Here is a 25,731-nt window from a genome sequence, read left to right on the forward strand (position 1 = left end):
AGTAATTTCATAGAATATTTTAAAAGTGTCACTGCAAATAACTATGCAATAGATAGTAAATTTTATTGCCCTAAATAAAGGCAAACTTTTCGTTTTTCTTCTTTAATGCATTTTATCAAAGCTCAGTTTGTTCACCTTTATTGATACGATGGACATCCACAAGATAAACCATTTGTCACACATGAGTTCGATTACCGCAAGACGGATCAGAGGTACAGCATCAATGGTAGGATTAGAAGTATTCTGGTAACGAACGAGGATCGAAAACACAAGAACGCTAGCAAACGCGCCATCTCCCACACACAAGAAAAGGTCACGTAGAATTAAATGCACCTACAAGGATTTGCTATCTGAAATGCTATTCTGCTTTTATGTTATTTTTTCATGCTATGTTTATTATATATCGTGTTAGCCTGGCATAGGGCTCCAGCCCAGAAACCCGTTTTTTTGTGGCCGGCGGCCACCTAAGATTTAAATGCAGAGAATGGTGGGACTTTAATATTATGCTACCATCTCCTTGTGCTGAGCATCTTATCCACTTTGGTGACAAATTTTTAACGAGATACTGTCGCAAATGGAATCTACCATTCTGTAAAATTTGATTGATATATTCCTGTAAATGATTTCGGCAATGGTGTTTCGGGTAATGAAACAGACAACTGTCAATTAATTTACCCTCCCTGCTTTCATTTAACTATGCCATCAGACAGCTTGCCTGAATGTTTAAGTAAATCCTTTCAATCATGCATGCATAAATATCTGCCGTATCAGCAAAATTGGCAAACTGTGTGCTTTTGAAGATAAAAAGCAAATTAGATACATCTGCATTAAATTCTTTTTAATATTCCCAAACACTATTTTTTATGCCAGTTTAGTTAATTGTATACTAACTGTTTCCCTTCTTTTTCATGGACTTACAAATAACTTGTATTATGCATGAGTGTTATTATTATTAACAACAGATTATCTATAATCCGAAACCAATGAGTTTTTCCCATGAAATAAATAAAACATATAAAAAAAAAACGTTATTTATAAAATAGGCTTAAAATGTTACCGACGTTTTTTCCATTATAAGTAATTGAGAAGCAAAAAGGGTGTTGCTATGACACCAGACATTATTTTTGGGAGGGTAAGGGGAGGGAGGGGATCTGTAAAAGAATTTAAATGACGCACAATAAAATTGAGCTTCTGTGCTGTGCACGAACTCTAAGGCTAACTCTGTGGAAATGGGGATTACAAGTAGTTTAGGAGTGAATTAAAAATATTTTCCTACAGACAAGCACATGACTTTAAGCTGCAAATAGAACCGAAGGTATAATACAGAGTATTTTTGATGGCACGTGTACTGCTGACAATTCTTTTTTCTTGAAACTGAATGAACTGCGTCACATTTATAAGATCAATGACTGCTTAAATTCTGTTTTTAAGTGTGACAAGTAGAAGAACACAAGAAAAAATACAGAAAAGAGATTTTACAAACAATATTTTCGTATTACTGTTAAAAATGTCTTTGGTAACAAAAAAAAAAAAAAAAAACTGAGAATGTTAATTTTCAATAACTCTATGAAACAAGCATTCTACAAATAGTAGTAATCCATACACGCAGGCTGTACAATTGTAAGCATACACTTGAAACATCATTAGCACTTTATAAAACTAAAACAAATTGTATCTATATATTTTATTTCAAACTATTTCGACCCGTCCAACCGAGATAGCGGTTAGTGAATCTGATTGCCGCAGCGAAGGCCCCGAGTTCGAATCCCGAAGAAGGCATGGATGTTTGTAAATATATAGTGTCTTTGCGGCATGGTACACTCTAAATACGCGGTTAGCCGAAAGTCTTCTCGATAGGGAAAGAGGGGGGGAAGACCCTCGAATGTGTCCACCGGGATGCTCTCCATCAAAATTGGGGGCAGAACTGAGCAAAGCCGTACTGTCACCAGTACGCGCTCAAGGCTGTTGACAACGACAGGTGCGATCTTGCACTCCTTACCACGACGGATTTCGTGGGCTTATTCTGATGTTACTGCCTGCAAGTGAAATACGTCACGACAGCAACAACAATAAACTAGAGCAGTTTATTGTTCATTTGTGATAGCACGTCTGATGGCCGTTGCTGAGTAGGAGTTATAACATTGACCCTACTCTAATGGTTACTCAGCTTGCTCACGTTTGATTCAACATTTTGAAAACTGGACTGCTGGGAAATAACTCTTTTCTTTTGTTTTTTCCTTAATCATCATGATCTTATGAACTTTGCGCACCACTTATTTTCACTGCGAATGGAATAGTTGAACCTACCTGAAATATGGTCAAGGATCTTTGCTTTCATCATTTCAAGGCTTAATACTTTGTTTAGGTACCGCTGCATGTTTACGCTCAGCAGCAATTCAACCTTGGTGCCTACTTAGTAGCGCTCCCACAAGTAGACCACAGACTACAAATATATAAACATTGTATCAAAGGGATGCCAAATGGCAAATAACACCAGCAGAAAAAATCTGATGTGTACACCACATGACTTCCTTGTACGGAATATTAAACTATACGCAATTTTTCTTGCATTTCATTTAAACTTATTGGATTTAATTAAATCTACTTCGTCGATAGCGAATAGAATAAATGCACTCTTTCAAATTCACTATATCTGTTTACCATAGCGACACTCTGGCGCTAGGTTCACTTAATAGCGTTATATTTCGTTCATATTATAAGTCAGAATGCGCAAATTTTATATCATTTGAATAATTATCTAATCTTTGCCACATGTTGTATTCAAATACTATAATAAAGCTAGAACAATGTATAAAAGAAATTAAGCAAACAAAACAAAAAGGAAACAGTTTTTCATACACGGTTTTGAGTATTTCTCATTCAATTAATTCAGTTCTCCGTTCGCGATAAGGCAAAAATACATGAAAACTCAAAATATCTATATTAAAAATTACGAAGTAAATCTTAAACACTTATTTCCTCGAAAACATTCCAGAAAAGATTAAGCATGATTTAATTCTCATCTTTGCTGTTGGGAAGCGTAGTCTCTCTAGATTGGCAACAAATCTACTATTCTGTTGTTTCAAATGTAAACAAACATGTCCGCCATGTTATTTAAAAATTAACCGCATTTAAATAGCTTTTAAATTGTTGATAATACTACAAATATTGCTTGCACATTTACTAAAGGCATAAAAACCTTAACCAGAAGATAAGAACAACATAATTCAATATTTTTAAAACAAAAATGCACAATTTAGAATCATATAAGAGTAAAGAATCTAATATCACTGAGTCGGGTAACAGAGTGGATATATTAATAAATATATTTATATACGTTTGGTGCGGCCGATTGCAATCAAAATACGAGGTGCACATCTGCATGTTATAGCAGTCCTAATATATACGAAATTTCAACGTTCTGAGGCTACTCGTTTTTGAGTTATGCAAGATACGTACATACGTACAGACGCCACGAAACATTCTCTTCAGAATTCATTTTAAAGCAGTTTTATAATTTTTTTGGAGGAAAAGAGTCTTTTGTTCTGTCCTTACGTACAGATGTGTTACACAAAAACATCAATTAATTGCATTCGATAGCGGTCAAAATGCATATTTTCGTTGAAATATGCTGCCTGAAACTTTTCGCGATTTCAATACTTCCTTTTTACTTCGTACAAACAAGTAAAAAGAAAGTCTTATGAAAGTGTTAAAATAAAGGATTCAAAGATAAATAGGTAAATAAAATAAAAAAGAGAAATTAACTACTAGAATTTTCCTGGAGCACATTAAAATTGCAGTTTAAAAACGCTGATTACAATCTAGTACCTATGATAGAATTTATCATTAACATTTAAAAAAATTAGTTTCAAAAATATTAAATATGAGAGTTTGAGTGTAGACCGTATTCAGTTACTTATTAAAGAAAACAATATAATCATAACCGCGCATTTATTTCACTAGACTGATTGTGCCGAGGTGAGCATCAAATATTTCTTTAAAATCGAAGTGGTTTAAATTTTTCAGGACAATGATTTTACGAACTGGAAACAATTAACTAGAAATCCCTCCGAATTTTTTGAAATATTTAAAAATGTCAAGCAAATGCATTTTTGACATTAATAAATTCAAAGGAAAATTGAAAATTTTAATAAAAAAATAAACAATTAAAAATGCCAAATTTATAATTATGTCTTTGTTTAAGATTTGGTTTACTAAAATTAAAATAATAATAACTATCAAATTAAGAGAACCGTTTATTTTGAATCAATAATAGTTAGACGGTCTTATCTAATAATTATACTCGAAAGAAAAATTCTTCATTAAATTTACAGTAAATTAAAAAAAAAATTTAATCTTGTAGAGACTATCAATAAAGGTGATTTTAATTTAATAACCTACATTAATCTCAATATTTTTAAGTCTAGTTTTATATATTTCTGACCACATTTTCATTATTTAAGACGTTTATAAAGTAAATAAATAAAATTATTGCATTTCAGATGCGATTATACGTAAAACACATAAAACACTTCCTTCATAAAATTTATAAATTACGAAATGGAGACACTGAAAATTAAAATGCTGACTGATTAATTTCCTTCATTATTGGCAATGTAATGATATTTAGTGAATAATTGCGATATTTTCAAATGCATTTTATTAATGCTTTTAACGTCATGATTAAAAACTGAGAAGTATAATTTTTTAACGTTTCCATTTCTTAACCTTGTAGAAATTATTAGGTTACTTTAAGTAGAAGATGAGAAAAATGTGCAGTGCTCTCGCCATGACACGAAATGGACCTCTCGAATACGCGTCGAGTCTGCTACCGTTTCACTACGAAGACATGCGGAAAGGAGGGAGAAAATACCTTATATACTCCTGTGGTCTGTTATGCTCCTAAGACCAACTTATTTGGTTAGGTGCATAGGCTGCGCCCACTTCTGGTAACTTATATACTACCCCTTTTAAAGGGCGACTGGGGATTAGGGGACCCAGTTGTCAAATCCTGGTGGTGAAGAATCACCATCCACAACCTTTTAGTTCGGGCGCCACTGTAGAGTCATTAGGTGCTTTTAATGTCAGGAAACTAAAGAAATCCACAATACCCTCCCTGGGACTCTAACCTGGACCTCTCGAATACGTGCTGGGTATACTACTGTTACACCATGAAGGCATGCAGAAAAGATGGTGAAATTACCTTATAACCTTTTTCAACTTATTTTATTTTCTTTCTTTTTAGAATATTTTATTGTCTCCTATTTATCCTCTAAGAGGGAAGATTGAAGATTTTTAAACCTCGCATTGATATGGATGTTCAAAATATAGTTTCCTAAGAATGATTTCTCTTCTACTTGATCTCCCTCCCAATATCATGAATGTATTTTAACATTTTGTGTTGTAACTTGTTTATAGCCATCTTATGGGATGCTTTGTCCTGAGTCTCATACGACTGACCGACCGCCTCAATAACCTCAACATCTTTAAAGTAACAGAGAACACAAACTTAACAGAGAACAGAAACTTAGCAGAGAACAAACATTTGACGGGACCAGCTCCGGGGAAGAAAATGCATGAGAGAAATGAGCTAAATCTACAATCGAACAAAGTATAAGCAACAAGATGAGCAAGCGTAGTGAAAATGTCAGATAAAAAACATAAAACTGGAAACTATCTTTAATTATTTAACTGCCTAACACCATATTTTTTCCTGTGAGGTTTAAAACATTTCATCCTTCTTCTGTACGAGAGTGTATAAGTAAGTGACTCCTCAGTGCAAGAGTGTATAACAGTGCCAAGAGTGTATATATTCTAATGGTTCTTCTGATGCATATATTGATATACCATAGTACATTTCCTACAGTAATAGTATTATTGGGGGAAATGGTGCCTCGCACAGTTCCACGTTAATACTATTAAACATACATTTCGTTTACTTTTCTTATTCCTTTATTTATGCATTATATTTATATGCTTATTTACTACAGTAATTATAGCAATCACACTCAATATAAGAGTAAGAAAAGCACGTAAATGTAAATTTTAAAATTAGGGAAATTTCAGACATTTTTCCATGTCTTCACTTTTGCTCGATAGATAGCGCCATATTAATTGCGTTTTATTTGTTTATTTGTATCTTATTTTATTTCCTTTGTTAATCGCATAATACAGCAGAAAATGTTTGCTTTTTAATTGAAAGAGGCCTATTTGATAATCTTAAAAAGCATAGACGTTTTTTCTGTATACATTCAGGTTCTCCTTCTGTGCATGCTTTCGGAAGGTATAGAAGTTCGTTCTGATATCGAATTCGGCTTAATTTTAATTACCAGTAGCTATACATTACTCACATGCATAGAACATAATCGAATAATTGCCCATTGCCTCATTTTTGAGATCAAAGAAGAAAAACTTACAAAAATATGAAATGATTATGTCGCCATTTATTTAGATTTTTATCTTCTATTATACTTCTCCCTCAAGAGAAAGCAGTAATAAATAATTACATCACTGCTATGATTCATTTCTGGCATTATTAATGGAAATAATAAATGCACTTCTATGGCCCTGTTTTACTTGCATGATGCAATCAGTTTAATTAGATTTTTCAGAGTCATATTTTTTTTTAAATACTGTGAGTTTGGAAACCAAATGGTTTTATTTAATTAAAATAAAAAAGCTAATAAGTAATTAAATAATTTATAATTATTTTGTTTGATTTTTCTATTCCCTAAGGAGTGATTACAAGAAACAAATATTTCTTCGTTAATGAAGTTTATTAAACTGGACACTGCAAGCTGCAGAGGAATTATTTTATCCTCTAAGTACAATGTAGTAGTAAAAGAATAACATTCCTCTTTCAAAAGCTCTTTAAAACTTAATTAATTTTATTCATAAAATATATAGAGTGATTAGGTTATATCTTAACAGTCAACGTTAAAAAACGTGCAGAGCCCTCGCTGGGACTCGAACGTTGGACCTCTGGAACACTCTCTGAGTGTGCTACCGTTACACCACGAATGCATGATGAATAGAGGAAAAAATACCTTATATACTCTCACTTTTAAAGGGCGACTGGAGTTAGAGACGCAATCGTCAAATCCTAGTGGTGACGAATTATTGTCCACCATCTTTTTGTTCGGAAGCCACCGCAGAATCATTAGATTTTTTTTAAACAGGAGATGTGAAAATCTCGAACTTGGATCTCTCGAATACGCGCCGAGTGTGCTACCGATACACCATGAAAGCAAGTTGGAAGGAGGGAAAATATATCTTATAAACATTTAAACAAAAACTATTTGCAGCGACATTTCAATATTTATATGTTCGAAGCTAAATGCAATTCAAGTAGTGATTCAGGTTGCCTTTTCCGTAAAGCCGCTTTCATCATTTTAGAGTGACTTGGGTCACTTAAAATGCCCGGACTAGCCTCAGTTTATGGCGTCATTATCACATATAAACCAACGTCACCGTTCGGTTGAATGTTGCTTATTTCAAAATTCAAATTAGAACTACTATTTGAATATATAGTACATACTAGATAAATAAAGCTTTTGACGCTATTTCCGACGCATTTTAATGCTAATTTTAATAACTGTTATCATCAATATTCAAAATATGAGAAAGCTGAGGAGATGATTATGGAAATGAAGAGTGTGTGTGAATATAAATGTTTTGAAAATCAATTTTTATCAAACGCAAATCTTTCCCATATCAGAAAATTTCTTACTTCAGTCAATTTTTTATAGCTATCAAAATGATCTTTTAAAAATCCCTTTTTCTCTAGAAATATTTATAGTATATTATATAAAAATTATGTACACTGCGCGAAAAAAAAATATGGGACAGTTCTATATCTCCTGTTCTACTGAGGGGATTGATAAAATCCAAATTGCGTTTCCATGTCTTGAAAGCGTGACTTAGGATATGTATTAGATTTATATATAGCATTGTTCTAATATTGGTATTTTTACACAAAATATTTTTTTTCTGAAATGACATGCCAATTTTTTCCATATTTCAATTCTACGACTCAAATTACGCCTAACTGCCAAGTTTCGTAAAAATCGCACGAGTAGATTTTAAAAAATTAACTCTCAAAACTTTAGCTCCTCAAGGTTAATTCAGTTTGGTATATATTTATCCATACTCTTTTTTTTATTTAACTTGTTTCATCCTTCCTTTCACATTTAGAAATTTGGGTTCATTCCAAATAAAATTCGTCCATTTTTATGACCTATTTTTAAAATTTGTATTTTTAAATATTTTTTATAAATTTTTCGAAAACAATTTAAATTATAGTTTATAACATTTTTACCATTATCTTAACGTAGATGTATGTCTAAGCATACCTGCAAAAAATTACAGTTTTTTTATTCAAACTTTCCGAAGATAAACGTGAATTTATATATCAACGCGTTTTGAAATTTGGCATATTTTTTAAAAGCGATAATAACATCAAACGTGGTTTAGAGACTTTGTTAAAATTATTTGGAAGTAGGAACGATGTGTTTCCTTGGCGCAAACTGAAAAAAAAAAATCGCCAAGATAAATTTTTGAATTTCTCCATAAATTTCGCACCAAAGTTTTACAACATTTAATATTTAGGCATAATTTGAGTCGTAGAATCGAAATATGGAAAAAAACTTTGTATGTTATTTCAGAAAATGTCCGATTTTGTGTCAAAATACTTATGTTAGAACAATGCTATATATAAATCTAATATATATCCTAAGTAGCGCTTTCGAGACATGAGAAACGCAATTTGAATTTTGTCAATCAGCCCAGTAGAACGGGAGATATTGAACTGACCCCTTCCCCCCGCAGTGTACATACAAATAGGTGTATGCAAGTATGCATATATGCATGTGAAGGCAGGAAGCCAAGAGAGCGAATACCTGGATATATTTTGAAAGAGCTGTAATCAATTGTGTTTCAACAAAATTCTTGAGATATAGTGAAATACGAGAGAATTATAAATAAAAATACACAATAGAAGAAAATAGCCGATATTTTTAGGAAAATCAATAAAAACTTAAATTTATATCAGTCTCTTCTCTTATGCACCCATATCTTTCGACAAAACACGTGCAATTTTTCAATAACTTCTATATTTTTCATGTTTGGAAATCTGCTGATATTTTTGTATTTTCGGAAAAGGAACACTTGCAGCAAAAGTAAAAATAATTTAAAAAAGACACTAAAACTTTCTAAACTGTGCAGAAGTGTATCTTCTAACGGCTGTGATGATGCATATAGTGATATACCATATTTGCACAATATATCCTGAAATCCTTGTATTGCCCAACATGGTAAGTTAGTCATAATTTTTTTTTAAATTATTTTTAGTGAAGATCTTAATATGTATACCACTGCAGTAACTTAAACATGACTTCGAAATTCACTTCATTCTGAGTAATTTACACAATGCATCAATTTCTCAACGAAATAAATGCACAGTTTTCTTAAAACCTGCAAAGAAATTTCATTAAACTGCTTGTGTTATCCGTATTCCTTGTTCCAGCAAAATAGAAAATGAGAAGTTTTCTCATTGCAGTCCTAGTAAGAAGGAAAACCCCATAAAATATATACACGGCTTAAATAATTAAGGCTTTTTTTAAGGAATGCAGTTGTCACATAATATTAATTTATTCTAAAATGATAGCATATTTTTAAACTAATACGCTCATCGGAATAACTATGTAGCTTAAAACTACTCCAGGTGCTGAACTGAATCTACATGCCATGTCCAGATGGCAGTTTCCTTTAATATCACAATTTTCATACTTTGTAATTTTTTATTAGTCCAAAGGGGCTTGTCTCTGAAGAATTATTGTTTCCGTTTTGGGATTTTTCATCGATTCACTACAAACAGCGAATCACTTTTCAAACTGTTGCCACAAAGTATTATCGCCCTGTGTTATACTTAAAGAAATTAAATAATAAAAAATATGCATAAGTGTATGTATATTTCTCGCATTGTGATAAAACAACGGTACATAAGAGCCATCGAATTGTGCATGACGTAATCCTCCTACGAATATGGGCATGTGGAAGACCAAATTGAAATTTGGAATGTCTTTTATTATTGATTTAATATTTTATAAAACTTTAACGAATTTTTCATTAACAAACTCAAGGATTTCAAAGCGACCAATGGCAACGTTGTGCGGATCTCCAAAGCGTGAATCTCTGTATCGGAAATTCTAAAGATTTGCTCATTTTAAAACTATTTTGCGATATTGCTGGTGAACCGAATTTTATGGTTTATGGAATGTGATATTTAATAAATAAATGTAACACACAAAATGTTAAAGAAAAAGTCCCTTTGGACGTAATTTAAAATCTGAAACAGTTCAGATTTTTTTTTAAAATTATTATTATTATTTTTTTTTTTCCTTTTCTTTTTGCCTTTTTGCTTTATGATGTTGTGTGGCCCCAACTTGTCCCCAACAGTAGTAGTGACTGCTATGAACTGTAAATTATACAAACTCGTAAGAAGGGTTTAAATCCCTTTTTATTTCACTTTAGAAATCACAGTTGCGTTCACTTGACGCTCACAAACTACGCCGACCCGGCGGTTAAACAAAATAGAAAAGTACAACTAAAAATAAATGACAGAATGAATAAATAACGAAGTCACTATCTACGAGGCTCTATAATCGTAATTAACTTAACCGCGTTCTAAGATGTAGTTGACATTCAGCAAACTTACTGATAAAGAAGTTGAAAGATTCAATGAACTGCCGAGAAAGGCACACAGGCCGAAACGCGTGGTTCTTAAATTTTCTACCTAGCAACCTTCACGCTCGCGTTTCAAGAAGCACACTTACAATCTCGTTTCCCTTCTATTTAAACTCAATTTACTTCTGCTAAAATTTGAATACTCTGCGCGTTCTACTAAAATTTACATACTCTGGCATTGGCAATTCTAGGGGAAAGTAAAGGCTTGACAGGAAAGATAGCTTAAAATAAATGTTAGTTAAAATAAATATAAACACTAAAGCTTGATACATTTTAATTTGATACATATAATACATTTTAATACATTGATACATTTTAATTCTTTGAAATTTTAATACTCTTGAGTTCTACGGGTTCGTGGATTTGGAGCGATTGATGACAACACTTGATAAAGAATCAAGCACAATTTAATCGTCAGTTTTACACAAGACAGTTCCAAAGACGCTTTACCATCGTCGAAAAACTACGACAAACACGCTGAAAAATTAGCAACACAACCTTCAGACTATCAGGACATAACGGTGAAAACAGCTTCACGGCAAAACACTAAATACAGCTCCCGACTCAGTCGATAGCTCTTGGAGCTCAACAAACTCAAAATACTCTTCACGATAAAACTCACGATACACTGCTAATAAACGTACAGGCTGGCTTTTGACCTGCCTTGTGGATCATTCTGGTTCAAACCGGTAAGACTTCGTTCTAGAACGTTCTCGCTCCGTCTATATCATATCGCTAATTGTTACCAAACGGGCGATTTCTAATCAAATCTGCCAACCCTTCTTTTCCTTGAAATTTTCTGGCAACCCTAAACCCGTTTTTGCGGGGAAGCTATCCTCCGCAGCTGGGCAATTCGAAACATTATTATTATTTTGGCAGTGGTAGAATGTTATCCGAAATTTCCAGAGTGCACTTTATTATTTATTCAGATTTCATCCGTCTATCAGGCTTAATCCATTCTGGAATTTATTCTGGGATACAAGTGTTTAAGATTTAGTTTAAGATTAATAACAAATAAGTGTTTAATAATAAATAAGTGTTTAAGATTAATATAGATGTTTTGAGTTTTTATGTATTTTTGTCCTTGTCGCGAAGGGAGAACTGAATTAATTAAATGTGAAATATTGAATTGTCTGAGAAAAACGTTTTCTTTTTGTTTGTTTAATTCCTTTTACACATCGTTTTAGATTTATTATAGTATTTGAATAGAACATGTGGCAACGAGTAGATAATTCTTCAGATGATATAAATTTTCTGCGTTCTGAGTTATAAAATAAATGGAATGTAACGCTGTTAAATGAACCTTACGCCAGAGTGTCGCTATAGTAAACAAGTATAGTGAATTTTAAAGAGTGCATTTATTCTATTGTGGTTTATGTGCTATCGACGAAGTAGATTTAATTCAATCCGATATAAGTTTAAACGAAATGCAAGAAAAAATGCGTATAATATAATAATCTGTACAAGGAAGACAATGTGGTGTGCACATCAAATTTTTTACGTTATAATGTGCATACTTGTGAAGTCAAAACCTGAAAACTTACTTCCTACTCTTTTTACACATAAATGAAGCCGTAAAATGTACAAACAATACAATAATATCTCAGTTTCTTTTAAGTTTTTAATATGTTTAAAGTTCGCATAAGTTCCTTGCAACGGGAAGCCTCAGGCTTTTATGCTAATCTTGCAGCTTCATCGTCATGCTTAAAGTGCGTACAAAAGTACTCCTTGCAGATACATTATGGATCCACAATACATTTATCTGAGTACTCTCAGGATAAGATCTTATCTACTGCTTGAAATCAACAGTAACTGTCTCCGTGTTTCTGAAATCACAATTGGTACTGTATACATGACTGATTTATTAGCATATAAAACAACTCTGGAGATAATGCACATACGAGCTATACGTATGTTTCCAACTTGTGCGAAAAAACAGTGATGAATGGTAAATAATACAGTAGGAAAATAAAATGATTTTTTTTTGCACATTTATCAATCAAATTAATTTATTCCCTTATCAATAATTGTTTTGCACCTTTATGAAACAAATATTATTATAGTATGCGCTTTTGAATCAAGTATTTTAAAGAAAAACATTTTAGAAAAAACAATGTTAATGCGCCAAATTTTAGCTGAGAACGTACTACAATATTATGCAAATAAGTGCAGAATAATATAATTGCGTAATAATTAATGCATAATAGTATAAGTCATTCGAAAATAGCTCTCTTTGTATACCATAAATAAACATATTTAAAGCAATAGAAATTTTATATTATTCAGATTTCTCTCTATATTTTCGTTTAAAATAATCTTCAGTTCTGAATGAGGAGCATGTTTTGTACCTCTATATAACATGCATAATTTTCTTGATATTGAATGATTCAAATATAAAATAAAATAATTGCCCTGGTGCGTTTTCTGAATAAATACAAATATCCACCGCAAACGAAATGGTAACGGAGCCGAGATCTAATTTATTTCGGCTGAAATTATGCACTGGATTTGATATTGATGGTTCGCAGTTTCCCATTAACTTTTGAAATATTTTGATGAAGGTTTGTTGAATCATTCTGGAGCCAAAATTAAAAATATCATTTAAATGATAAAATGAAAATGGGCTTAATGGTAAAGGAAAATAAATATTTAAAACATTCTCTGATTAGTTAAATAACTCTAATTACTCTCCTGAATAACTTTAATTATATTTAGTTCAATTATTTTAATTTAAATTCTTTGTGTTTCAAGCAAGAGCCAAATTTAAAATCATTAGGATTGTAAATTAAAAAATTTTCGTTATGTAATATTTCATATTCGTAATCATTATTTTACCCATTTATTTTATGTATTTTGAAATATTATGTTATCTTCACGTTGTTTATTTACCCCTTTTTCTGCAAAATAGTATATAAATTGACACAATAGTTACAGCTACAAAGCAGTGCAGAAATATGTCATTCATGTGGATATAAATTAGCTCTCTGGGTTTTATACCTGCGGTTAGCGTCGAGCCAGCTCATATTCCCAGATTATGCCCATTGCGCTTTTGAATTAACAACATGGCAGGAACTAGGATTAATAACAAGGAAGAAGGATGACAACTCCATAGGAGAGTAATATATTAAATAACTGAGGTCAGCTTATTTCAAATACGTTCGCCACAGAGTTCCTGAAATAAAGTACAGTGCTAGCTTGATACACGACTTTAATCCATTCCAGATCTTTAGATGTGTGTTAAACTATAAGTATAGAAAACGAACTTTTACAAGCAGAGATTAAGAGAAAATATTGGATTGGCCAGAAAGTAATTTTTTAGTGTGAAATAAAACTCAGTATACAAAAATGAACTTTAATCAGTCAAATATCTTCCATTCTGTTCGATGATCTTTTGCCATCTTTCTAGCAATTTCATGATCTCATATTCTCCCATATCTTCATAGAACATTTGCTCTTTATTATCCAAAAACTCAACCACGTACCATTTAAGGTCATCGTTACTAAAAATTTTTTTTTATTTCTTAGTAACGGTGATGTAAACTTCGGAAGAAATGATAATCCGAGGGTGCAAGGTCGGGGCCATATGGGGGATGCGGCACCACTTTCCAGTCATTCTCTATTAATTTCGTACATGTTGCTACAGTTCCGTGAGGCCTCGCACTGTCGTGGAGAAACGCGATTCTTTTGCAATTTGCCAATTCGGACCTTTTCTCTTTGCTGGCTTCCTCCAGTTTTTCACTTCCTTCACAGTTTGTTTAAACAGTAGTAGTAAACATATGATTTGATCCTTCTGTTGCTTGGAAGCAGCTTAATATATTATTGAATATTAATGAAATTCTCTACGAAAAGTTTTTTCTGCTGCACAGATCAAAAGCAAGTTCACCTCCTTTGCAACTTTAGCCGATTTAATAGCGTTTCTGGTTTTCACTGCCATCTCTTTCTCTCTCTCTCTCTCTACATATATATACATATATAAAGAAGAATGTTTGTTTGTTCGCTAATAACTCGGTCACTACTATAGCTATCGTCAGCAAACTTTCTACAACTCAACTCAAACGGCCAACGTCCACCCTTTTTTTCAAACAAAAGTAGCTAAAATCAGAGATATTAATTCAAAACTCGGAAAAAAGATAACTTTTTCCCTCATTTTTGCGAGTGGCAGCAGTCTAAGATAAAAGTCTGCTTTATTTCGAGAAGTGTTGCCACTATTCGCTTCCAAATCCTATAGTTTGTTAATAAAACATTTCTAAGTTTTATGATGGCATCATAATAGCATTGTCAAACATTAAATACATTATTCCCGATTCCAAAAAATTCGTGGAAAGCCATTTCTACTATTCCCATCTTCTTACGACTTTAATCAGTCTAAATGTTAATTCAAAACTCTAAGAGCGCTCATTTTCGCACTCATTTTTCCTAGTGGCAGTAGTCTCGCGCGTTGGAGATAAAAATGCTTTATTTCGGAACATGTTGCTACTGCTCGCTTTCAAATCGTAGGGTTTGTTAATCAAAAATTTGTAAGTTTAAAAAAATCTATACTTATAAAGAAGAATGTCTGTTTGTTCGCGTTATTGATTTCAAATCAATTATGATTAATTTTTGCCACATTTAATCGACTAAAATTGAATATAACTGAAATAATAGATGGAATTTGAGCTTTTACCACCATTTGATTAGAAAGACGAAAATAAATTAAAAACTGCGTGCCATTGTTGCTGATATAATGAGAGAGAACTAGCTTATTCTTCTATCGAAATTTTTTATATGGTTTCCATATCGCATCAGACTGAAAAATGTATGACTATAAATCGTATATTTTGCATCGTTATTAGAGAAGGATTACAGCGGTATCGTTCTCTCTGTTGTTAGATGCATTACTCTCAATCTAACTTAACTGGCATCGGGTACTTCTGCTAGTAATAATATACAATAGCCATGTTCCGTATACGCATGCGAACTCTGTATTTTTCAAGTCTTTTTTTTCACGCCTGATATGAGCAGTTTCTTCGCTGCTTCACTCATCTCGTTAACTTCTGAAAACATTTTTGCGGGGGAAAAAATCACGTCAAAATTCAGATTTATAACGCGAGTTATTTACTGAATTTAAAGCTATAGCGCGGGTTGTTGCAAGGGCTGTCTGAGTTTCGCAAGCAGTCTCAAAGAAGGTAAACAAGGGTAGAGCACGCATTCGTGACTCATCGAACCTGATTCGTTTCCCAAACAAATATAATGTAACAAACAAATTTTCTCGCTCACACAGAGCGCACAGCAAGTAGGATTTATTTTAAAGCTGACATATACTGAAGGACACTGTGTTAATTATTTTAGTATATTAGTGTTCTGTATTCTGCTACCTAGATAGTTTTTGGTGAGATTATCCAGTCTGCCATAATTCACATTTACGAACCTTAAGATCGTTTTCAAGAAAAATATAAGCTTAATTTTTTCAGTATAAGGTTATAGAATAATAGCCTACATAATGATTCTCATTATATAATATAGCATTGTAATATCGAAAAGTTACGTTTTGAAAACTGCACGACAATTAAACATAGTTCCTTTAAGATCTGCATACTATAGTACATTTTACGACGTACCAAAAATGAAAATGGCACAATATATTTATGAAGATGAATAAGACTTCAGGTACTTGGAAACCTAAGTAAAATGGTAAAATCATAAAAATGGCACTGGCAAGTTAAAAAAAAAAAAATGTTGCAATTATATTACATATATAGGCGTCTGAGATATCATCGTAGCCTATTCTTTCATGTTTCATTTACGACAACGGTGAAGTTAAAACCATTAATGCAGTAAGTCTCAAAGATAGAAGTTGAAAATATTTAATTACCCCTTTCGCAATTTTTATGCACTTTTAATTACATGAATGATGTAGTTAGAGAATAAGATCATTAAAAGTTCAAAGTAGTTTTAGACACAAAGAGAAGCCTCCCTCTCCGTACTTCGCGTCTCAAGCGACTGTTCTACATCCTAACCCTGGCTTGTCTCCAGAGGGCCATTTACACGCGAGTCAGCCAAGCATGAAACACGAGAGAGAGCGCCATAATAGCCGACACAAGAAAACAAAATAAAAATTTTTAACACTCTCCACTTTCTCCGGGTTCATAGGTCCAGGCTCGAGAGTCCGGCTTCCGCGGCGGCCGTTCGCAGTTCCATGTATTAGTAGAATACCTTCCCTTTCGTTTGTTGCTTACTGTTCGGCTACCTGGCTGGGCATGCAAAGCAGAGGTGAAGGGGGTAAGCGGATATGCCGAGGGAAGACCGGAATGCTAATGACAGATGCCACCATTGCGTATACGTGCGCTTTGAATTTGCTAGTTCCGCATCCAAAGACGAGACTGAATGTCATGCAGTATGCAATATCTAGCATGACAGAACAGTTTACATACACTTCTAAAGCTATTATGTGATATTTGTTCTAAAGAATTTTGTAACATTTAGCATCAAATCGCCTAAAATATAAACCTTCTGCAGTCGGTTTATGTGTGTTTGTGTGTATATAGTATCCAGTGAAACAATCCTCAGTTAAGTATAGAATATTTAAATCCTTCTCGTACTAAATAAGTTTCCAAATTTCCATAGGGCATTAATTTATGATCACAATAATATTTAATCACAGTAATATGTATTATATATATATTCCATGTGGCATTAATTTATGATCACAATAATATTTAATCACAGTAATATGTATTATATATATTCCATGTGGCATTAATTTATGATCACAATAATATTTAATCACAGTATATATAATACATATTATTTAATCACAGTATATATTTCGGTCCCCTCTACTAGCCTCTACATTTCTGCCAAATACTTCTGGTTTACTTCTGGTTTGAGAGCTATTATGTCTAAGAGGAGGGATGCCTTCGTGGAGGACTTTCTAAGGAAAACTGGCTCGTATAACGTTACACATGGGAAAAACTATGATGTAGCCAACCTGTTCGCGGGATTCGAACCTCGGACCGAACTACCAGTATTCAGCGACTTTACCGCTCGGCCGCTGGTGAGCCCAAATAATTCTGAATCACTCTCTATATAACTGGTATAGATTTATTGCGAAATTACCATTTCTAGAGACATAAAGATTATTTCGAATTATTCGAATGTGCATTGTTATCCCCAGGACTCGTACCTGGACCTCTCGAATGTGCTAACCGTTACAAATACGAAGGCATGCTAAGAAGGCGGAAGATTATACCTTATATACTCCCCCTTTTAAAGGGCGACTAGGGATTATGGGATCCAGTCGCTAAATTCTGGTGGTAAAGAATCATCATCCACCATCTTTTTCAGTTTTGGCGCTACTGTAGAGAAATTGGGTTATTTCGAAGCAGGAGACATAAAAAATGTGCAATGCCCTTGCCAGGACTCGAACCTGGACCTCTCTAATATGCGCCGAGTGTGCTAACCGTTGCACTACAAAGGCATGCTAAGAAGGCGGGAATGCATTTAGTGACAAAGTTTATACTAGCTAGAATTTGAATGTTACTTTTGCAAATGCATACAGTGTTACATTTAAAATTGTAAAATATGGCTGCAGTTGTTTTTAATTACAGCAGTATGCCCATAATATAAAGAATACCTCCAATTAACTTTTTTTCAGTATCGTTAATTATTAAAATTTATGGATCAGAACAAATAACATAACAAATAAATCCTTTAAATTATTTGATTATGCACTAAACAGAGAAATTTCTGCTTACTTTTTTATTTTATTAAAAGGCATAAATAGCATCCTTGAAATGTAGATTGCTCTTTACTGAGCAGATTTAGTATAATTAGAGAGAGAGCTCTTTTATAAATAGTAATAATAAGAGGGAAATTCTTAAGTTTATGGTAGTTAATTAACATTTTTATTTTATTAGCGATTATAATTGCTAGTTTATTATCAGCATATAAGGCAAGTAACCACAGTGGATGCAAAAGAAATAACACATAAAGAAAAAAAATAATATGTCATAAGTACTTGCTGTTCCCTTATAAGTTCCTTATTAAATAAGTTTTCTTTATATTATGTTATCGTTCATTGGAAGCTCATAAAATGGATTAATTAGATAAGTAAATATTTTTTAACACAAAAAAGGCTTTACATATTTCATTTCATTTTTTATCACAATTAAGCAAGATTTTACGGTGCATGGTAATTATCAGAAATTAGTACTTCATTCAGGCTCGAAAGCATGAATGCAATTGTTACCTTAATTCTAACCTTTTCAAGGTTATTTGGACGTTATCTGATTTGATTTTGTCTGTTTTAATGTTTATTGTTTTTTTTTTTTTTTTTTTTTCGCTCGAAGTTTTAAAAATATCCAAAACTAGGGAGGATAAGCGGGAAATGCAGTATTTTGAGAAGGTTATTTTATATATTAGTTGTTAAAAAATACTGATGACTGATTTAATTTTCCAGTTCAGTGCGTTTTCTTAAAGTTACTTTTTTTTTCCCCTTTTGATGATATAATTTATTTATTATTTCTTTTGCATTTTGCATAGTTTTAACGAAATAAGTAAAACTTGCTGTCTACATCTGAAATATTAAGCTATAAAATTGCACGTATTTTACAGAAATTTATTTATCACGTCGTTTATTCTCCGATCAAAATAATTCCGAGTTCCATACTTAAGGACCCCATTCTGTATATAATTTTCTGGGGTATTTACAAGACTCCTTGCCAGTGAGGTTTAATTTATATTGGTCAAAATAAGAGAGCCTTAAAATTTCGCGTTAAAGAATATGAGGCATATGTTAGGAAAAAGAGAACACAAAAGTCCTCTGTAGCCCAGCATTATTGGTCAGAAAAATCACGCTTTCCATTTTTCTGGGGCCAAAGTTATTCAAAAAACATCCTTCGTCAGTGAATTATATTTTCTAGAAGTGTTTCAAATTAAAAAAAAAAAAAAAAAAATCTTTCTGTTCTAGTTAACGACCCTAATTCCGCTCCATCTTTACTTTAAGAAAATTATTTTTTAGTTTTTTTTTTTTTTTTTTAATTTCATTAAAAGATGGCGATAGTAGCTTAACTCCTGCCTAGCCGTTCTTATCTTATCTTCTCATTTCACTATATCTTATCTGGTTCAGTTGAATTTTGGCAGCTGATGATGACGGTTCTATAAAACCATTGAAACTAGTCCTGTAAAAATTTGCAAAGATAACGCTGATTTTTGTTGTTTTACTTCTAAATTAATATTTAGTCAGCGTATTATTTTAATCTAAAGTATAAGGGCTATTTAATCATGCAGAAAATCCAATCGCCCTATGTACTGATAAAAAAACAACAACACACGACTTAATTAATTCAATGTAACAAATTCTGCTGTTACCTCCATCTAGTTGGAAACAGGTCAGCAATTAAAAATTTGGTCAAAATAGCTCTTTCACTACACTTCGACATCTTAGCTACTTTAGTTCTTTATCGTGTGCCAAATATTTCTTATGAGAGTTTCCTCATTCAAGAATCTGCCGATAATTCCTTGAAGATTTTTAGTCAGACAAGTAACTTCTCGAAAATGTCACCTACATAAAGATATAGTACCACAGTTAATTAAATTTTGGGCAAATAGAAAATAAGTTAATTGACAATCGTTTTATTGGAGATCTCATTCGTAACCTCATACCCACTCACAGATAAATAAATAAATAAATAAAACAGAGAGAAAAAGAAATTCCGATCAAAAAGAGCATTTCGCTACACAGCACAGCGTGATCAGAAGAAAATTAATCACTATGAAACACAGTATAATTATAACCAACAGCTGTAACTTATCCCACCTGCCCTTCCCCTGTGGCTGCGTGCACTGGCTTAGTGAAATACAATGACAGTAGTGGCTTTGGGGCACAATAACTCGAAATGGCCAGAAAGGCAGCCAATGCTATTCCGGACGGTCGTGGCTTCGGCCATCCGAGTGGGTTAGCATGACGGGGAGAACTGCGGTTTTTCAATAGGCTCCCCCCACCCTTCGTGGTCTCCGTGCCCCTGGGAGTGGTGACTTTGGGTTGCCGGTTCAGCGAGGGGTGCCGAGACAGTTCAAATTTTTAGAAACTCCGCTACAGTGGAGTGGGACCCCTTTGCGAGTGGGTTATGAGTATGCATCGAGGACTCCCTCTTGGGGCTTTGGGGCTCTTGGGGACTGTCTTTACTAATGTAGAGGTATGGTGTTCGTCCGTGTAGTGCCAGAATCAGTGATGAGGACCATACATTTTGCCACAGTCTTACCCCACCTGATCGACAGCAACATCAGATCAGGTCTCTGAAATCAGAGCAAGCCATGAAATTCATCGTGGCAAGGAGTCAAGATTTCACTAGTCTTTGGCACAAACCTTGGGCACCGCGAGCGCCACATAGTTTATCAAAGACTTCATTTAGGCAGTTTATATTTAATCCGAATAATAACAAGCGATTTATATATAGTCTCATGAAACATTTCGCTAATATCAGGAATTTTTATTGATTTTCTTAAAGAAACATTTGCAAATAACTGTAGTCAAAATCCTTTATTGCAGATGAAATAAAAGATCCTTTTTCCCTGCAAAGAAAGAAGGCTCATCTAAAATCTTTTATAAACCAAAATCACGATAAACGAGGAAGTTATTTCTTTCATTTTGTATTTAAATAATTGTGTAGCTTTCCCAGGACTTGAAAAGATGTATTAAATCGTTACCTTAAAAATACCAAACCTGAAATATGATAAATACGCTGACTTACACAGAGTAGTTTCATTTACCATACTTGGAAGAACATGAGCGCCTTTGATGCTGTAGAAGTTATCAGTCTTGATGGTCAATGAAACTGATACTTCAGAAATTTGGCCGTAGACGATACAGGAAAACAGAAGGTAGAAAAAAAATAATGTTTCATGTTCCATTGTTATTTTTTATTTACAATTATATACCCATGAATTCTGTTTTCTATCTCAATGTTCTAAAGATTCGTCTTCTGTAGTGACAAATATGAAAAGCTTAATATACTTACTACAGCGTACTTGACTGTGTGGCATATTTTTTTCTGCTACACAGTTCTCCTTTTGAAATCAAAATATCTTGATTCTTCTCTAAACGCATGCATTTCTTCAGTCTTTGCATAAAATGTTACATGACAGATACTTTCATTCGTGCTTCTACTCATTAACGGTAAAAAGCATCTAGAATTTCTTTCCTAAAACCTCCAAACCACAAGCACAACACTAAAATTATAAGTTTTTTGGAAATTCAGAAGGATTTTTTTTAAAGCGAAGGGTAGTTTTATATACAAGAAGAAGGAATTCGATTTTTTTTTAGAAGAGACAAATGCTCATATTGCACAACACTGACGCTACTTAAGCAGGCATAATAAATTTCCTCTAATCAACCCTTTTCTGAATACATCAAATAATAGGGAGAAACGAAATACAAGTTCATGTTTACAGCAAAAAGAAATAAGAGAAAAAGTTATAAATGATTGCGAGATGGAGAGAAAAATAAACTCTCTCAGAATTGGATATTTGTCTATTTTTTATTGCTGAAACGGAACTACCGAGAAACTATCGTTTATAGAAGAAAAAATGCCGGACCTCGAAATCTAGGAAAACAACAAACTGAACGACTAATGCAATCACGAGACCGACGGGAAAACCCCTTTTGTTGAAAAATTTCCATTTATTAATTTTCCCCCTATTAGCAAATCTTGACAGGTAAAGTAACCCCACGGTAGCCGATTTCGCGTAATGGTGACCCGGAACAGTATCGCGACCTTGGTAGGACTGGTTTTAACTTGCCAATGTCCATCCTTGACACAGTGGACTACGGGAGGTGCCCTTTCCAAGCGGATGAAGAACCGGGAGTCGGACGGATATGCAAATGAATAGAAGTCGAAAGATGGCTTCTAGTTCAGAAGCCACGATGGTAGTAAAAATTGCTAACATTAAGTATAGGAAACTGGAAAAGAAGCAACGCCAATATAAAATTTAAAATTATCAAAAAAAGAGCAACCTTAGTTGATTCAAAATCTACGCTAAATTGAGGTTTCTTTTTTGCTTAATTTTAAGCAGTTATCGTTCCGCCTACAGGGTATAGTGGTTAGGAAAGCCTGCTGTGGCAACTAAGGGCCCGGGTTCGAATCCCGGAGAAGTCCGTCCATTCATAGAAGGTAACCGTGGCCCACCTATTAAGTATTTCCACAGTGAAGAGACCACCACTTTTATTGATTAAAGCACATTTGATACCTTAGTAGTGGCCAAGCCTAAGTCAGCTGAGTACCCGCTAGTGGAGAGGGAGGGAGTAAATACTGTATTTATGTTACCCTTTCATTCATGACAGCATATTATTTAAATGATGACGCGATACTAAATTTTTAACTCAATAACACTTTAATTTTGATTAAAATAAATAATATATGTTTGAACTTAAGCCGAACAACAAAAACATCAGCGTTATATTTTCAAATTTTCGCAGGTCTAGTTTCGATGGCTTTACCGAACCATCATCCTCGTCTGCAAAAGCGTGAATGTACGTGGTAAAATATAATGATAAGATAAGACAAGAAAGCCTGAACAGGATATAAGCTACTGGCGCCATCTGTTGATGAAACCAGAACTAAAACATTATTTCTTAAGTCTGAAGGCAAAGATGAATTGAAATTAGGGTCGTGGGATTGGAAATATTTTTCATTCAAGACGGAATTACATACAAAAACTGCAGTTTTACTGCGGTAAAAAATCTTGCTTTTCAGTAATATGTAAATTTCTGTTTCATGAGTAAACAATACTGTTTTACGCGAACCATGTTTGTGACAATCGTCTCTCTTAAGCCGATGTCTTCCCATCTGAATAATTCTTGTTTGCAAGTTTGTCAAAAGCAATTCCCCCATCCTTCTGTTTGCTCGAAATCGTCAATTTTTTTTAACCCATTCCCTGCCATGATCCCCATATGGGGATCGCCTACATTTGTATACATTATGACGTCCTACTGCACCTGGGTGGTCCCTTACGGGTGGTCGTGCTTTCCTGAAGATTACAACTAAGGGTAGAAATCTCAAACAAACACGTGGATTCAGTTAGTTGAGCTCACGAGTTTATTTTTCTTGCTCTCTCGTTACTTTTCACGAGAAAAATAATGCGGTTATTTTCAAAGCACAAAAAAGTTACTTAGGAACAATTATTTTTGTTGTACTGAAGTTCCCTTGATCATTGGTAAGTAATTAATGTATTTATATATTATTTATCCTCATACTGTAATTTGGATGGGTACAATGAACCTAGGTATATCGATCCCCATTTGGGGATCATGGCTGATACTGACTAAAATTGTAAAAAAAAACTTTTTTTCTTTTTTTCCAGGAGATGTCGCGTAAAAGATATCTTTCTTTAAAAGAAATTATAAATTCTGATGATTTTTTTTCCATTTGACGATAATAGCCCCATAGATATTGTTGAAATTCCACCAGAGCGGGGTGATGACATTTCAAATAATGAGGACATGGATGACAACGACAACATAATTGACGATGAAGAACCCGGTGTGTGTTGAAATTCACTGTGTGGCAGGATTTGAGGAAAATGTTTTAGTGAATGCAACTGAATCTTCAGCAAATGAAGTAACAAAAGGTACCGGTTTACCACCTACTAAATAGAGAAAAGAAGTATTGACTTCCAATTGGAAAAAGAAGCAACCTAAGTACTCGAAACTATATGAAAATTCTGACATTATAGAGACAAGGCGAAATGATGTCATTAGAAAACTCAGGGGAAAATCCCCGGTAGAGTGTTTTGAAATACTTTTTGATAATGAAACTGTCACCTATATTGTCCAGCAGTCTGTAATATACGACAGACAGAAAAACAATCATCTCAGCTTTCTAATAACTGCCTAAAATATTTATTGGAATACTTCTTTTCACTGGCTATCATTCACTTCCGCAAGAACAATTATATTGGTGTGAAGATGAAGACATGAACATTCTGTGTGTTAGAGCACGCATAGTCGGAATAGGTATCTGGAAATTAAACCATACCTACATATCAGTGACAACTCTCATTTAGATAGGATTCCACAAGGTGAACTTGATAACCTCTTCAAGATTCGCCCATTGATTGACAAGTTGAATGACAAATTTCAACAATAGGGGTGTTTTCTGAAAGTTTCAGCATTGACGAACAAATGGTTCGTTACTATGGACATCACTACCAACAATTTATACGTGGTAAGCCAGTGCGGTTTGGGTTCAAACAATGGGCTATCTGTTGTTCACAAACTGGATATTGTTACCAGACACAAGTGTATGAAGGCAAATCAAAGAAATTACGAGATGATGAAAGCATCAGTGGGCTTGGGACATCTGTTGTCCTTCAGATGGTATCTATTCTTCAGACACCAAATGCTCATATAGTTTACTTCAATTTTTTCACAGGATTTTCTCTGATGAAAAATTTGCAGGACATTGACGTTAGAGCAACAGGAACTGTTCGATTCAAGAGAATGAACAAATACCCTATTGCAACAGACAAAGAGATAAGGAAAAAAGAACGCGGGCATATGACTACAGATTTGATTCCCGTAATGAAATTTTAGCTGTCACGTGGAATGACAACACTTGTGTAAGGCTTCTGTCTAATCATGAAACTATCGAACCAATATCAGAGGTGAAGCGATGGAGTAGAACAGAGAAGAAAGATATTCAAGTACCACAACCCAAACTGATATCAGAATATAACAAATACATGGGTGGAGTAGACAAGATGGATTGGAATGTTCAAAAATACAGAATCAGAATAAGGGGAGAAAATGGTATTTTCCTTTGCTTCCTAATGCCATCGACGTAACACTGGTTAACGCCCACGCACTGTATTGTATTTCAAATAATAAAATTCCATTGCTAGATTTTAGGAGGATGGTTGCTAGAGGATATCTTGCTTTATCTTCAGAACTCTCAGATGCAAAAAGGATGGAAGGAATTCTTTCACTAAAGCATCAATTCATCATGTTTCTAC

The 25,731-nt window shown here is 33.6% G+C and overlaps 1 protein-coding gene across 1 annotated transcript in view; it reads right to left on the reverse strand.

Moving 5' to 3' along the window:
* LOC118183164 (uncharacterized) overlaps positions 1 to 25,731 on the reverse strand; it is a 224,488-nt gene that overhangs the window by 179,623 nt on the left and 19,134 nt on the right. The gene's annotated exons all lie outside the window — the stretch shown is intronic.

Source organism: Stegodyphus dumicola, chromosome 3 (genome assembly GCF_044657685.1).
Source record: "Stegodyphus dumicola isolate Sdum_Otavi_A_Nest chromosome 3, ASM4465768v1".
Classification (NCBI taxonomy): domain Eukaryota; kingdom Metazoa; phylum Arthropoda; class Arachnida; order Araneae; family Eresidae; genus Stegodyphus; species Stegodyphus dumicola.